Genomic DNA, 16,855 nt, shown 5'->3' on the forward strand with positions numbered 1-16,855 from the left:
AAGATTTACTGTATTTAATAAAAGTCTGTTGACCTAGGTAAATAGTATGGTGGTTCTATTAAAAAACTTTAAGGAGTCTTCATACTGTATTTAATTTTTTTTCTTTTTTTTTTTCTTCTTTTTTTTTTTAAATTTTTTTTTTAATTTTTATTTATTTATGATAGTCACAGAGAGACAGAGAGAGAGGCAGAGACATGGGCAGAGGGAGAAACAGGCTCCATGCACCGGGAGCCCGATGTGGGATTCGATCCCGGGTCTCCAGGATCACGCCCTGGGCCAAAGGCAAGTGCCAAACCACTGCGCCACCCAGGGATCCCCTAATTTTTTTTTTTCTTGACTGGAAGAGTGATCCAGACTTCTAAAACATTCAAATGGTAAAAGAATTATAGCTTTATAAGTTTGATAATTTCAGTAGAAGAATTTATTTTTTTGAAGATTTTATTTATTTATTGAGAGAGTGTGTACGTGAGGGGGTGGGGAGGAGGAGAGGGAAAGAGGGACTCTCAAGCATACTCTGTCCTGGGCTGAGCATGGAGCCAGACAGTGGGGCTCAATCCCATGACCCCAAGAGTATGACCTGAGCCAAAATCAAGAGTTGGTCCCTTAACCGACTAGGCCACCCAGGTGCCCAAGAATTTCTTAACTAGAAAATTTACTTCTAATGAACACTTTAAGGAAGTTTCAGTGTTTGATAAATTGTAGCATCATTGCAAGATTTCTACTAGATCTACTTGATGAACTAATTATATCTTTTATATTTAATATAGTTGTTTGAATAGACACACATTATTTATATATTTTTCTTCTGCATTTTTGCCAGTTGGGCCAGAATAAACTTCAATTTAGTAATTGTTTTGCTTTTCAGTTGGATTGCAAGAAGATGAAAATTGTGGCAATGTCACTGATTAACACTGAACAGATTGTAGTATCCTTGCCAGGTTCCACTTGAAGTCTTAGAGCACTAATAGTATCTTTGCTGGTTCCACTTGAAGTCTTAGAGCAGTAATCAAAATTGGACTGTAATTTCATAGATGAGCCCAACTTTTTTTTTGCAGTACAGACAGTAGGTGATCAAATTGGGAAGACAAGTAATTTAATGACTTTCAGTGATAGATTTCTTTTATTCTGTATTCACATGTCAGGAGGTAGTCATTTATGAATCAGTGTGATAATTTCACTTGTAAGCCTACAGCCTTCCTGAGTCATTTTCCTTCTTTTTAAAATTTTCTGTTTCATGATCCTACATGTCTTTTCTCAGAACTCACAAAGAGTACATATCTCACTGTGCTCAGTATTCCTTTTTCAGTATCACCAATGCTAACATGTCAAGATTATAATCTTCCAACGTTCCCATCTCTTCTGCTTTACAAACTAATTCCTTCTTAGATTGAAATTGGGTTTAGTGCTTCCTCTGGCTTCTGAGATAGAAAATATCAATAAAATATTTCTAAGATTTTTAGGTTCACTGTTTTAGCTGAATGCAACTTACCCTATACATTCCTAAATTTATCTGTTGCATAACTATCATTTTTCTTGTCTATATCTGTCTAGTAGTTTCAAAATTATTGTTAATTCTTATAGAAAATCTAATAAGATATTTTCACTGGCTAGCAGGACTTAAATATAGCTGGTATTCAGTATTTATGTTGATCAATTTATTTATTAAGCTGTGTAATCATGATTATAAGAATCCAAAAGATGTTTGTTTAATGCAGGTCCTTGAGCTTATGTTCTTGGTGAAGAAGCAAGACTAACACGTGAAAGAGCTATAGAATAGTCTTCTGTGATACAAATAATAGTGTAAGCATTCAGATTCAGAAAAATTATTGTCGATTGTGGCAATGAAATGGCCCTTGTGGAGAAAGTGAAATTTTGAATAGCAACATTATTATTTGACTCTTTATCGTGAGTGAGGAAAAGGAAGTGAGGGTAAAGAAAAGATAGTATTTTTTTATATATGTATTTTGCCTTATTTAAAACATCTGGGAATGTGCTTCCCATTATCTAGCTCTCGACTAAATAAAGTGATTCCACTTGGTACTTGTAAAAATGTGGTGTGATGTTTCAAGCCATTGTGGTATTTTGCCTGAGAAGAAGCAAGATAGGACTATTAATCAGGGAAAACAGACCTTATTTCTGTGAGAAATTAAAATTATACTTTCTGTGGGGCAGCCTCAGTGGCTTAGTGGTTTAGCGCCGCCTTCAGCCCAGGGTGTGATCCTAGAGACCCAGGATCGAATCTCACGTTGGGTTCCCTGCATGGAGCCTGCTCCTCCCTCTGCCCATGTCTCTCTCTTTCTTTCTCTCTCTCTCAGTCTCTAATAAATAAAATCTTTAAAAAAAATTATACTTTCTGTTTTTCAAAAAGAAAGTTAATGATCTTCAGGATATGTGCTTGTTTTTTAAAAAAGCTTCGTTGGGAAAAAACTTACCTAGAATTTGTGTAATTTTCATTTTGTTTAGTATTTTTAGGTCAAAAACTAAGTTTGGTTAATTTGGTTAGTTTTTATATGTCATTTAACTGTGCCCCTCTCTCCCATGGCTTTATGATGAAAAACAAATATCTCGGTCTAAAAATATAGTTTTATATCTAAATTACAAATGTCAGTTGAAGGTCCAACTCATGATTTCAGGGTCCTGAGATAGAGCCCCACGTGGGGCTCTGAGCTGAGAGTGGAGTCTGCTAAAGTTTCTCCCTCCCTCTTCCTCTACCCCTCCCCACTTTGGCTCTCTTTCTCTCACTCAAATAAATCTCAAACAAGCAAACAGAAAACCAAGTGGCACTTAAGAAAGGTCTTAAATGTTAACAGCCTCTTGTTTTCACTGGCTTCTGCCTGTAAGTACTTGAGATTTGATGATAAGTTATGGTTTCTAAATTATTTATAATAAAAATAAATTTGTTAATATTTAAGGAAATGGTTTTCCTATTTGTCCAGATTTTGAAAATAGTGCCTCTTTGATTTTTGAGGGTTTGTGTTTTATTTTATTTTGAATAAGTTATTTCTTCGTATGTGTCGCATTTGTCTACCTTTTTGTTACCTTATATTGACTATCATATATTAAGTCAATTTGTATAAAAATAACTATAAAAATAACTTTTGCTTACAAACTATATATTTTACAAATATAAAGATTAATAAAGAAAATTTTTATTTATTTTTGAGAGAGAGCATGTTTGCATGCAAGCAGTGGGGGAGGGGGAGAGGAAGAGAGAGAATCTTAAGCAGGCTCCACACCTAGCACAGAACCCAAGGGGGGCTGGATCGTGAGACCCTGAGGTCATGATCTGGGCCAAAATCAAGAGTGTGACACTTGACCTACTGAGCCAATACCTTATTTTTTCTTTTTAAAGATTTTATTTATTTTTTCACACAGAGAGAAAGAGGCAGAGACACAGGCATAGGGAGAAGCAGGCACCTTGCAGGAAGTCCAATGTGGGACTCGATCCCCTGACCTGGAATGCAGCCCTGAACCAAAGGCAGACACCCAGGCGTCCCTAGCCAATAGCTTTTGCATTGTATGCATTGTATGGAGGAGTGTCCTGTAATATTCTGTGTATGTGTATGAAAGTAGAATTAGGGGATCCCTGGGTGGCTCAGCAGTTAGCAACTGACATTGGCTCAGGGCATGATCCTGGAGTCCTGGGACAGAGTCCCACATCAGGCTCCCTGCATGGAGCCTGCTTCTCCCTCTGCCTACGTCTCTGCCTGCCTCTCTCTCTCTCTTAAATAAATAAATAAATAGATAAATAAATAAATACTTAAAAAAAAAGAAAAAGAAAGGACCTAACAATAGCCTTAAAGTTTCTAATTTTTCTAGCCAGTAGTAGTTCTTCATTAAAGACATTCTTTACAATCACGGTAAAAATCGAAACTTTTTTCTTTTTTTCATCAGAGGTGTGTAAGTAAGGGTAGTTAATCAAAGAATGTAAGATGGAATGATGATACATTCGTAAATGTATCGCCAAAATCTCTAGTCCATTTTATCATTTGCATTTTGTGCACTTTATAAGTCATAATAGTAAGAATGCTGAGTTTTATGTCTTAAACCTTTGAATACGATATCTATATTAAAAAGATAGCCTGTATTGATAGGTAACTTTTCAGTCTATGGTCTCACTGGACTCTTCCTAACAGATTTTTTTCTACAAGCCATATTGTCTTCTGAGTGTAGTTTTGAATAAAATATATGTATGACACAAAGGTTGAAAGGTAAAAGTGTGTACTCATGTACTGTTGGTGTCACACTCTTGAGAGTAATTTGTATTATCAGTCATATCTTAAAAATACATATTCTTTAATCTCCAGTTCCATTTCTGTAATTTATTATGGATATACATGCTCGTTTGCATTAAAACAACTGAACCAAGATTTTTAAAATATCATTTATAAGTAAAGGTATTAAAGATTGAAAACAACCTAGGGACACCTGGATGGGTTAGTCAGTTAAGCCTCTGACTCTTGGTTTTGACTCAGGTTATGAACTCAGGGTCCTGGGATCGAGCCCAGTGTTGGACTCCCTGCTCATCAAGGAGTCTGCTTCTCTCCTTCTCTCTTTGCCTCTCCCCGATTGTGGGCACTCACTTTCTCTCTTTCTCATATTTATAAATACATAAATATATAAATAAATAAGTCTTTTTTAAAAAAGATGGAAAACAACATAAATATCCAACAGTAAGGGATTGCTTAATTAAAAAAGAATAATCTATATGTGCTGATGTGGAATGTCCACCAAGTTAAATTATAAATTGAGTAAATTAGGAATCAGCCAGTATATATGTTTCCATTTATATACAAAAAGGGTGAAATTTGCATATGCCTCTTGTAACTTAAAATGGTATGTACAGAAAAGTCTAAACAGTGATTGATGCCACAGAGGAGGATTGCTGATCTGGAGGTGGGCACAGGGGCTTATGTTTCTTTGTTTGCCCTTTTATATTTTACCACAAGTCATGCTTTTGGTGGCAGGACTATGATTCCAGCTCAGATTATTAACTTTAAAGTCTGCATTCTTTATGTTATATACCACAACTGCTGTTTTATGTCAACCTCAAAATAGCTCAGCAAGAATTCTTAGGTCATTTTAGTGTATGATGGGCCACTCTCCTTAATGCAGAAGGCAGATCAGGTAGTATAAAGCTGACCATTTTAAAAACAGAGTGACAAACTAACACCACACTAAGGCAGAAGTGAGTAACTGCTTTAAGTATATTACTTAATTTTGACAAGATGTCCATGTTACACAGCACTTATCTAAATCAGGACATGCATGTCCTACATGTGATTGTAGGATATTTGGGCCATAGACCAGGATTAACTGAGCCTCAATTGGAGCCAAATATAGTCATTAATTGTTCTCCTGAATGAAATAATCTTATAAGGCTAAATTTGTTTGTACTCTCTTTTTCGTCTTGAAGTTTTGCTGCATGGTTACATCTTAAGTTACTGGTGTAGTCATGGAGCATGACTAACTAAAGCCTCAAGGAGGAGTCCACAACTGCAATCATGGGTGTAACTTTCTTCTAGATTTTCCCACCCAGTATTTCAAAAATTCCCAGTAATCAGAAATGATGTTCATTGGTTTTTGCAACCAGTTGCTCCTGTTGTAGATAGATAAGATTGCTTGCTCAAAGTAGTGTCATCATATTTTCTGTTATTTCTGATCCTCTCGCAGTTCTGTGCTTGTATGTTGTCTTAGTTAAGGCCTTTAGCTCACATCTGGACCATCAGTTTTAGCCTCTTAACTGGCTCATGTGCTTTTTTTCTAATCTCTTCTTCCATCCTTGTTCTTACTTGATTTTAAAAGCTATTTTTTCATCTCATTCCAGCTAAAGCCTTTCAAAAATTGCTTCCTTCTGTCTAAAGCAACTTTTTCCAACTCTTTTTTTATTAGAAAAATCATATATCACAGAAAAAAAGAATTTACAAACTTGTTTAGAAATTTTAATTTTTATCCCATTTTTTGCATAGTATGATAAAAGTGACTATAAAATATTTTATCGTGGATATGTGTAATAAACTTCTTCCTAAACTTTGTTTCTTCCTGCCTTTTTAACCATGTTATCCATATACAAAACTTTTATTTTTCTTATGGATAGGGTTGGTTGTTTTTGTTTTAAGATTTTATTTATTTATTTGAGAGGAGAGAGAGCGAAAACTCAAGAGGGAGGTGGGGTGGAAAGGGTAGAAGGAGAGGAAGGAGCAGACTCCCCGCTGAGCAGGGAGCCTGACTTGGGGCTTGATCCCAGGACCCTGAGACCATAACCTGAGCCAAAGGCAGACACTTAACTGACTGAGCCACCCAGGTGCCTCTACAAAACTTTCATCATATGTTGTTTACTCAGTGTCCCTTGAACATGTTTTATATTTTTCTGACTCAGTGCCTTTTCCTTTATCTGAGAATACTTATTCCTGGTCATCATTTTCTTTTTTCTAGATCTTAGTGTATCTGTATCCTTAAAGAAGGTCCAGTTTATGTTCCTTCCTCTTCCTAAAGTTTCTCCAGCCTATAGTGAGCTCTGAATCCTCTAACTTGTAGCATTTTTTTTTAAGATTATTTATTTATTCATGAGAGACACACACACAGAGAGACAGAGACATAGGCAGAGGGAGAAACAGGCTCTATGCAGGGAGCCCGACGTGGGATTGAATCCCGGGACTTCACGATCACGCCCTGGGCCAAAGGCAGGCACTAAATCGCTGAGCGACCCAGGGATCCCTGTAGCATTTTTTTTGATCTTGTATTTCACTTACAGAAATGAATTATATAGAGACTTATGAATTTACATATGTTTCTAATGAACTTTTTTTTTCCCCTAATGAACAGTGCCTAACATTGTACCTCGCAAAAAGCTTTGAATAAATGTTGAAACTGTGTTAAAGAAATGATCTGTAGGTAGGTAGTAGTTCCTGTAAATGTGTGAATTTGGAATATTCCTTGCAAAAATAGCCTATTCTCTCAGCTCTGCCTAAGCAAAGCTGAGTTGAGTCTGATCTAAAGTCATTCACAGTATCAAGACCAACTTATTTGGAATCTAGGAGATTGGAACCTGCATGCTCTTAGGCATATTATTGAAGAGAACTTAATGGTTTCGAGCTCAGGCCTCTGCATCAGAGAGCTTGACTTTACATTTCTACTCTGCCACTTCCTAATTGCAGCACTCTGCATACTCTGTTTCCTCTACTATAAAAAGCATATGGCAGGGACCCTGGGTGGCTCAGTCAATTGAGTGCCCAACTCTTGATTTCAGCTCAAGTCATGATCACAGGGTCTGCGGATCAAGCCCTGAGTTGGACTCTGCTGGGAGTTTGCTTGTCCAAGCAGGGAGTCTGCTTGAGGATTCTCTCTCCCCTTGCCTCAACCTCCTGCGCGCGCGCGCACGCACACACACACACACACACACACACACACTCTCTCTCTCTCTCTGTTGCTCTCTCTCAAATAAATAAATCTTTAAAAAAAAAAAAAAAAGCAGATACCAAGGACTCCTCTTGCAGGGGATTGTTATGAGCTTAATAAATAGTTATCTGTGGAAAGTTACCTGTGGCACAGAGTTAGTGCTCCAAACATTAAAAATATAATAATAATTATTATTCATAACAATTATTAATAATCCTTCTCTTGACCTTACAGTTTGGAAGTCTAGCTCATTGTAGAATCTTCTGACAAAGAGGAAAAGACAACAGACTGCAAGCTGGGAGACTCAATTTCTAATCCTGGCTTACTCACCGATTAATTTATTAAAGACTTTAACATTCAATAATCTGGTTATATCATTGTTATCTGTGTACTTAATTTCAGTGGTTTATAAGCTGCTTTAAGTCAAAGACCAAATCTTACTGAATTTTATATTCCACACTGAGGGTTAATAAATCCTGAATGAATACATAGCTCTGTATTCTTATCTGTGAAAATGAGGGGATTGGACTATCTAAGATTCTTTTTAGCTCAAATATTTTTTTTTAATTTTTATTTATTTATGATAGTCACACAGAGAGCGAGAGAGAGGCAGAGACACAGGCAGAGGGAGAAGCAGGCTCCATGCACTGGGAGCCCGACGTGGGATTCGATCCTGGGTCTCCAGGATCGCGCCCTGGGCCAAAGGCAGGTGCTAAACCGCTGCGCCACCCAGGGATCCCCTAGCTCAAATATTTTTAACATAGGAGTTAGTGAGTGAAGTGAGCGCCAGCACTGGAGAAGAATTGAGGATCAGAAAATACAAGTTTTACCCTTGACAGATATCTAAAAGCCATACTTAATTTAAGTAGATAACATGCTAAAATGTTTATACATGATCTCAGGTTTAAATATAATTACTTTTAAGGGAAGTTCATTATCTTTCTATTTATTGAATTTCTATAATATTTCTTTGTTATGTACTATGACTTAGATTTACTTAGGCATGGTTTAGTAAAGAAGAATTGAAATATAAAGCTAATTGTTTAGTAATACTTTACTTGCTGTCCTTTCATTATGAATTAGATACTTTCGTGACTTTTTAATTATTAAATACTCATTATAGAAAGTATTTAAAGTCTTTGAAGGTAAAATGCCAAATACAAATAAAACTCAAATAATACAGAGAAGACTATATAGTGAAAATATTAAATCTACTCATCTGAGTCAATTAATAACTTATTGTGTATGTTTACAGAAACATTTAATAAGCATGTACAACACACCTGCATGGGCTTTTATATCCATATCCTTTAAAAAATTATCCTTTAATACCTTATTGTACCTTCATGTCAGTAACCTGGTACACAGATCAATAAATGTTGTTGTAGGGCAGCCCGATGGCTCAGTGGCTTAGTGCTGCCTTCAGCCCAGGGCTTGATCCTGGAGTCCCAGGATCGAGTCCCACATCAGGCTCCCTGCATAGAGCCTGCTTCTCCCTCTGCCTGTGTCTCTGCCTTTCTCTCTCTCTCTCTCTGTCTCTCTCATGAATTAAATAAATAAAATATTATAAAAAATAAATGTTGTAGTTGTTTTTTAAAGATTTTATTTATTTATTGGTGAGAGAGGGAGAGAGGCAGAGACACAGGCAGAGGGAGAAGCAGGCTCCATGAAGGGAGCCCAATGCAGGACTCGATCCTGGGACTCCAGGATCATGCCCTGAGCCAAGGGCAGATGCTCAACTGCTGAACCACCCAGGCGTCCTGATCAATAAATGTTTAATTGAATTAACAGTACTCTTTACCAGTCAGCAGCTATTTAATTACGTTTAGATTTTAAAGTACTATATAATTTCCATAAAAATGCCTTTTCAGTAATCTGAAACTAATTTTTTTAACTATTATAAAAGTACATCCTATCATCAGTGCTAAAATATTAAATGTAAATATAAGAGAGGCTTTCATATGTAATTTATAAAATTAATCTGCCTGCTTTAAAGTCATACTGCGTATAATGGATTTAGTTCTTGGATTTAATTTAAAATCCACATACAGGTTTTACCAGTTTGCCAGCTATGATGAAACTTCTGGGCTATTCAGTTTCTTGTGTTATAAAAGTGAATTATTAAGAAGTTACACAATCCTAGAATTTGAAGAAATGCTTTGTGGTATACTTCATACTAGAATATGGTAGATTCTTTCTAAATAAAAGAGGTTACATTTTTCAAACTCTGTTTTAGAGTATTTGGAAAGGTACTTACCCTGGAAAAGAATTGTGGCTGAATTTGAAGAAGTATATTTCTCTTGGCTATAGTATTACCTGTTATTGCTCTGAAAATCCAAAGTACATTGTATTTCTTTAGTCTGAAAATCCAAGTACATTATATTTACAAAATACAGGGTTAGTTCAGTCAAAATTGAAATTACTGTTTTCATTAGTGTAGGGTTTTTTTTTTTTTTTTTGCACTTGCTTTGGCAGTACATATTCTAAAATTGGAATGATACAGAGAAGATTAGCATGGCCCCTGCACAAGGATGACACGTAAAGTAGGGTTGGTTTGTTTTTGGTTTTTTTTTTTTTTTTTTTATCTGACATGGTAGAACAAATTTTAATGAATTAGGAGATTTTTACTTTTGTGACATAGTTATTATTTAGAAAGGAGTTAGATCTTTTTTCTTGGAAAATATGAAGTTGTTGGCTTAGACTAAAAAAAATTTTAGAAACGGCAGCCCGGGTGGCTCAGCGGTTTGGCTGCCCAAGGTGTGATCCTGGAGACCTAGGATTGAGCCCCACGTCGGGCTCCCTGCATGGAGCCTGCTTTTCTCCCTCTGCCTGTGTCTCTGCCTCTCTCTCTCTCTCTCTCTCTCTCTCTCTCTCTTTCTCTTTCTCTTTCTCTGTGTCTCTCATGAATAAACAAACAAAATCTTTAAAAAAATGTTGGGAAATATTTTTCAATGGCCATAATAATACCAACTTGAAAATTAAACTGTGTTTGCTTTCCTCAAGTACTCTCCCATTGTATAGATGAGTTCTTTGAAACTTTCAGAGAAATAACAACAGTATAATGGAGGAATAATGTATGGTGGCTAATTAAACAGCTCTAATCTAGGCCTATATGTATGATTAAATGTATTATGAAGAGAAAGAGAAAAACTTAGAAAACTAATAGTAGATGAATACTTAACATAATAAAAAATATTTATCTGAAATCAACAACCAACATCATCCTTAACATTCAGTGAAAATCAGGACTAAGTGATAACTGATGTCACAATACCAGAATATTGGTTGATAATAGTAGATTCTTTTGAGTGTACATGTTTTAATACATATGTTGGAGACAGCAGAATGAGGAGCTAAGACATGTGACTAAGAGTAGAGAATGTAGTACTCAAGCTGAGTTTCTGGTTAGGGCAGTAATGGCCAGATAAACTCACGCATCAGGAAAATCTAGATATTAGCTACATGGTCAAAGAATGTGAATAGAAGACTCACGCACACGCTTTAAAAAAGGTAGATGGCTGATATATTTTTCAGAGTGTTCAAGTTCACCAGGGATCAGAGATGCATAATTAAGCAAGATACAGTTTTATAATATGTTAAATTGGTGAGATTTAAAAATAATACCAAACAGGGCAGCCTGGATGGCTCAGCGGTTTAGTGCCGCCTTTGGCCCAGGGCGTGATCCCAGAGTCCCAGGATGGAGTCCCGCATTGGGCTCTCTGCATGGAGCCTGCTTCTCCCTTTGCCTGTGTCTCTGCCTCTTTCTCTCTGTTCTCTCATGAATAAATAAATAAAATCTTTAAATAAATAAATAAATAAATAAAAATAATACCAAACATTGGCATTATATACTGCTGATGGAACTTAGATTGCTATGTATACTTACTTTGGGAAGCAGTTTAAGCAATATATAGCAGTAGCCTTAATGATATGACAAATTCTCACTATATAAGCCTCAACTTCAAAGAGTAGAGAGAAAACAAAAAACAATTTTTGTCATTTAAGACAATAATAGTAGCTATCTTCGAGTATTACAACTGTAATTATTAAAATCTAGGAGTCAGTGGATCTTATCAGTGTTTAAGAAGTTTTATTTTTCCCCCACATTTTAAAAATTTCAAAACTTAAAAGTTGAATTTTACTACCCATATACCCCCACCAAGGTTACAAAATTCACGTTCTACTGTACTTGCTTTATCTTGTATCTAGATATTTCTCCAACCCTCTTGTTTATCCAAAAATCCATCCTATTTTTTATGCATTTCATTAAGCTGCAGATATCAATATACTTTCTTCTAAATACTTTGGTATGCGTGTCATTAACAAGAGCTCAATATTTAGAATTCTTTTATTTTTCTTTTGAGGTAAAATTTAAAGACAATAAGATATGTAAGTTTTAAGTGTACCATTTGATGAGTTTTGAATCTTGTCAAGGTATAGAACATTACTTTCTCCCCTGAAAGTTCCCTCATGCTCCTTCCCAGTTAGCCCCCCACTCTAAGAACTACTATTATGATTTTTTCTGCTATAAATTACTACTATTGCCTGTTCTAAAACACCACTTAAATGAACTTATACAGTATGTACTCGTGTGTAAGGCTTCTTTCATTCAGCATCATGATTCACTCACGTTGTTGTATATATCAGTAGTGTTGTTTTTTTTTTATTTATTTCCGAGTAGTGTTCCTGAGTTCAGCCCATTTTTAATGTGATTTTTTTTCTTTTTTAAACTAATCTCTCCGCCTAGTGTGGGGCTCAAACTCAAGACCCAAGGATTAAAGGGGAATACGCTACCAACTGAGCCAGCTAGGTGCCCCATATGTACTTTTGATACTTCTGTGGTTACTATTGTTATTTGATATTTGTTGGCTTATGCTTAAAAGAAATTATGCAATGATAAGGGATACTATAATATTTGGTTTTTTTGTCATTTTGTTTATGCTGTCTTAAAACTTAATAGCAAATTACTGTTTATCAGGTATAATTGTGAGGAAATTAAATGTTTGATTTAATAGAAACACAGTGTTCTAAGAATGTTCTTGCTGGTCCCTTACCTCGTAGCCTGCCTGACCCCTTGTAGCTTCTGTACATTGAAACCTTACTACTTACACCAAACTAGTCGAGCACTTTGAAAATTCCATATACTTGTTTGTTCTTTCCTCATTAGTTGACTTGGTAGACATTTATTGTTTAGTGCTCAGTTTAACATATTTTCTGATTGAAGCCTTCCATAGCCTCATTGAATCTGGGAGTCGCTGATAGTGAAGTGGGATCCAAGAGACAAGACATTTTTGTTTTAAAAAAAAAAAATAACAAGAAAACAACTACATTACAGAGATCTAGTAAGAGTTGAGATGTTTTGTATAAATTAATTTTCCATTTCTCCTGTTTTGCTTTTCTGCATAGTATCTTTTGGCAGACTGTATCTTTATCTGTTTTTTCACTGCTATGTATCCAGAATCTACAATAGTGCCTGGCACAGATTAGGTGCTCTGTTAATGTTTGGTGAATGAATAAATAACACCCTTTAAAACCATTAAAAGCACCCCTAGCTTGGGGAATCATATAAAAACAGCCCTCAGGGGTGTTTGGGTCAGGCCTTAGCTGGTCAAACCCTGTTCTAACACATTATCACATTTGGGTCAGGCCTTAGCTGGTCAAACCCTGTTCTAACACATTATCTCCTTTAACAAATGAATATTTTTAAATTACAGAAAATAGAGAAAGCAACTTAACATTTTTCAGAATGTATTCTGAGTAACATTATTTCCTTGCGATAATAAATAGGTATTATTCAAAAAAGGAATGTGATGGACAAATGATTTTGGAAAATGCTATCTTATTTTGCTTTACCTCAGGACTTTTATGGATCTTTGATATACTGATGTACACTATAAAACCTGAGATATTGCATGCACACAACACGTGTGTGTGAGCCTTTATTTTTTCTTTTTAAAAAACTTTTCTTAGCATCTTGAGGCATAAGGACCTTTGTGAAAAATATTGAGGGAACTGATTAAGTTTATCTTGTCTTCATTTTGGAAGGATATTTTTGAATACAGAATTTGAATTGCATTTTTTCTCATTGCACTCCAAAGCTGTTGTAGCTTTTTAAATTAGTTGTTTTATTTAGACAGAACTTAAGTATCTTAAAATTTCCCCATTTAGAGCATATGATTCAATTGTTTTTAGCATGTTTAGAGTTGTGCAACTATCACCTAATCTAATTTTAGATCATATTCATTACCCCAAAAAGAAATTTCTCACCCATTATCACACATCCTATTCACCCTTACCCTTCAACCCTAGGAAATTACTTAATTTACTTTCTGCCTCTCTAGATTCACCTATTTTGTACATTTCTTACATGTAGTATATGGTTCTTTTGTGACTGGCTTCTTTCACTTAGCCTATGTTCAAGTTTCATCGTGTTCTAGCATATATCAGTATTTCAGTCCTTTTTTTTTTTTTTGAGAATAGCATTCAACCATATGAATATATATGCTACATTTTATTTCTCTATTGATCAGTTTATAAGCATTTTGTGGTTTCCACTTTTTTTGCTGTTGTGTATAATGCTGCTATAAACAATCATGTACAAGATTTTGTGTGGACATATACATTTTCATTTGTTTTAAATGGAAGAGGAATTGCTTGGGTCATATGGTAACTCCAGTGTTTAGCCTTCTGAAGAACTGCATTTTACATTCCCACCAGCAGTATATGAGGGTTCAATTTCTCTGTATCTTGACCAACACTTGGATTTGTCTTTCTGTTAAAGTAAGGTATAATTCATATACCAAAAATTCACCATTTTAAAGTGTACAATTCAGTAGTTTTAGTGTATTTACAAAATTGTGCAATCATCATTATTCTGTATTTCAGAACACTTTCATCACCCCCAAAAGATATCCTATACCCATTAGGAGTCATTCTTCTCTGTCACCAGCCCCTGGCAAACCATTGATCTATTTTATGTTTTATGGATTTGTCTATTCTAGATATTTCACATAAGTGAAATCATACAATAAATGGCCTTTTGTGTCTGGCTTCTTTCACTTAGCGTGTTTTCAGGGCTTATATATGTTGTAGCATGTGTGAAATAATACTCTATTGTATGGTTATATCTCATTTTATTCATTCATCAGCTGGTGGACATTTGATTCGTTTGTATTTTGTTGCCATTGTGAATAATGTTTTAGTGAACGTTCATGAACAAGTTTTTATGTGAATATAGGTTTCCAGTTTCTTGGGTATATGCCTAAGTACATATTACATGGGAATTCTATATTTAACTTGTTGAGGAACTGCCAAACTTTTACCAAGAAGTCAAGCCATTTTAAATTCCAACCAGCAGTGTATGTGGGTTCTGCATTCTTTACATCTTCTGAAACACTTGTTAGTATCTGTGTTTTTGATTATAGCCATCTAGTGGGTTTGAAGTGGTAACTCATTGTAGTTTGGTTTTCATTTCCCTAATGACTAATGATGTTGAGCATCCTTCAATATACTTATTAGCCTTTCATGTATCTTCTTTAGGAAAATATCTGTTTAAATCTTTGCCCATTTTGAAGTTGTGTTCCTTTTTGATTAAATTATAGTGTTTTGGGAACCCTGGGTGGCGCAGCGGTTTAGCACCTGCCTTTGGCCCAGAGCGCGATCCTGGAGACCCAGGATCGAATCCCACGTCGGGCTCCCGATGCATGGAGCCTGCTTCTCCCTCTGCCTATGTCTCTGCCTCTCTCTCTCTCTCTCTCTGTGTGACTATCATAAATAAATAAAAATTAAAAATAAATAAATTATAGTGTTTTATATTTTGTAGATATAAGTTCTTTATCAGATGCTTGATTTGTAAATATTTTCTCACATTCTGTAGATTGTGTTTTCACTTTCTATATGGTGACTTTTTTTTTTTTCTAATTCCAGTGTAGCTAACATACAGTGTTATATTAGTTTCAGGTGTATTATATAGTGAGTCAAGAGTTCCATATATTACTGTTCAACGAAATAAATATAATCTTAATCCCTTTTAACTATTTCATGCATCTCACCACCCTCCTCCCCTCTGGTAACCATCTGTTTGTTGTCTGTATTGAAAGAGTGTTTTTGATTTGTCTCTTCTCTTATTATTTTTATTATTTATTAATCTCACAGTTCTGTAGTTCAGAAATCCAAAATGGCTGTTGTGATAGGCGAAATGGGCTGAAATTAGGGTATTGGCAGGTCTGTGTTTTTTCTGGAGTTTCTAGGAAGCCTTTAAATAGCTTCTAGAAGTTGCCTGTATTCCTTGGCTTATGACCCATTTCCACTTTTAAGGACCTTTGCTATTACACTGGTCCAACCTGAATAATCCAGGATAATCGCTTTAAGATCAACTGATTAGCAATCTTAATTCCATCTATATGTAAAATAACAGATTCGTAGAGAAGCCAGGATCTTCTTTTTTTACCTACCACGTTGCTAATGCTTTTGTGTTGCACCTAAGAAGTCATGGCCTAAGCCAAGGACACAAAGAATTGCTTCCATATTTTCTACTAAAAGTTTTATTTATTTATTTTTAAATATTTAATTTATTTATTCATGAGAGATGAGAGAGAGAGAGAGAGAGAGAGGCAGAGACATAGAGGGAGAAGCAGGCTCCATGCAGGGAGCCTGATGTGGGGATCCATCCAGGGAGCCTGATGTGGGGATCCATCCAGGGACTCCAGGATCACTCCCTGGGCCAAAGGCAAGTGCTAAACTGCTGAGCCACCCAGGCATCCCTCCTAATGAAAGTTTTATAGTTTTCACGGTTATATTTAGGTCTGTGATTTTAATTAGTTTTAATTAATTTTAATTAAATTAAATTTAATTTAATTAGTTTTTGCTTAATGAATAATCGTCCACTTGCCTTCTTTGACATGTGGATATCTGTTTTTATTTTATTTTATTTTATTTTGTTTTTATTTATTTTTTTAATTTTTTGATATCTGTTTATCCCAATACCATCTGTTGAAAAATTCTATAAGTCTAAAATCAAGAAGTATGATTCCTCTCTCCTTATTCTTTTTCAAGATTAGTTTGGTTTGGGGGAACCTAGCTGGCTCAGTCAGAAGAGCATGCGGCTCTTGATCTTGGGGTTGTTAAGTTTAAGCCCCATGTTGGATGTTGGATTACTTAATAAATAAACTTAAAATAAGTCAATCAAATAAAGATAATTATCACATGAACTCACTCATGTGGAATTTAAGAAACAAAGCAGAGGATCATAGGGGAAGAGAGGAAACAAATAAAACAAGATGAAATCAGACAGAAACCAACCATAAGAGACTCTTAATCGGGAGACTGAGGGTCGCTGGAGGGGGAATGGGGTAACTGAGTGATGGGCATTAAGGAGGGCACGTGATGTAATGAGCACTGGTATCATATAAGACTGACGAAATTTTTTTTTTAAAATTTGCCTTAGGATTGTTCATTG

The 16,855-nt window shown here is 35.4% G+C and overlaps 1 protein-coding gene and 1 non-coding gene across 13 annotated transcripts in view; both read left to right on the plus strand.

Moving 5' to 3' along the window:
* The window catches only part of RELCH (RAB11 binding and LisH domain, coiled-coil and HEAT repeat containing), a 113,231-nt gene that overhangs the window by 4,377 nt on the left and 91,999 nt on the right, over nucleotides 1-16,855 (plus strand). The window lies entirely within an intron of this gene.
* Nucleotides 9,858-9,960, plus strand: LOC112919367 (U6 spliceosomal RNA). The gene has a single exon (XR_003234896.1). It is a non-coding gene; the product is annotated as a U6 spliceosomal RNA (small nuclear RNA).

The sequence above is a fragment of the Vulpes vulpes genome, chromosome 5 (assembly GCF_048418805.1).
Source record: "Vulpes vulpes isolate BD-2025 chromosome 5, VulVul3, whole genome shotgun sequence".
In the NCBI taxonomy this organism is placed as follows: domain Eukaryota; kingdom Metazoa; phylum Chordata; class Mammalia; order Carnivora; family Canidae; genus Vulpes; species Vulpes vulpes.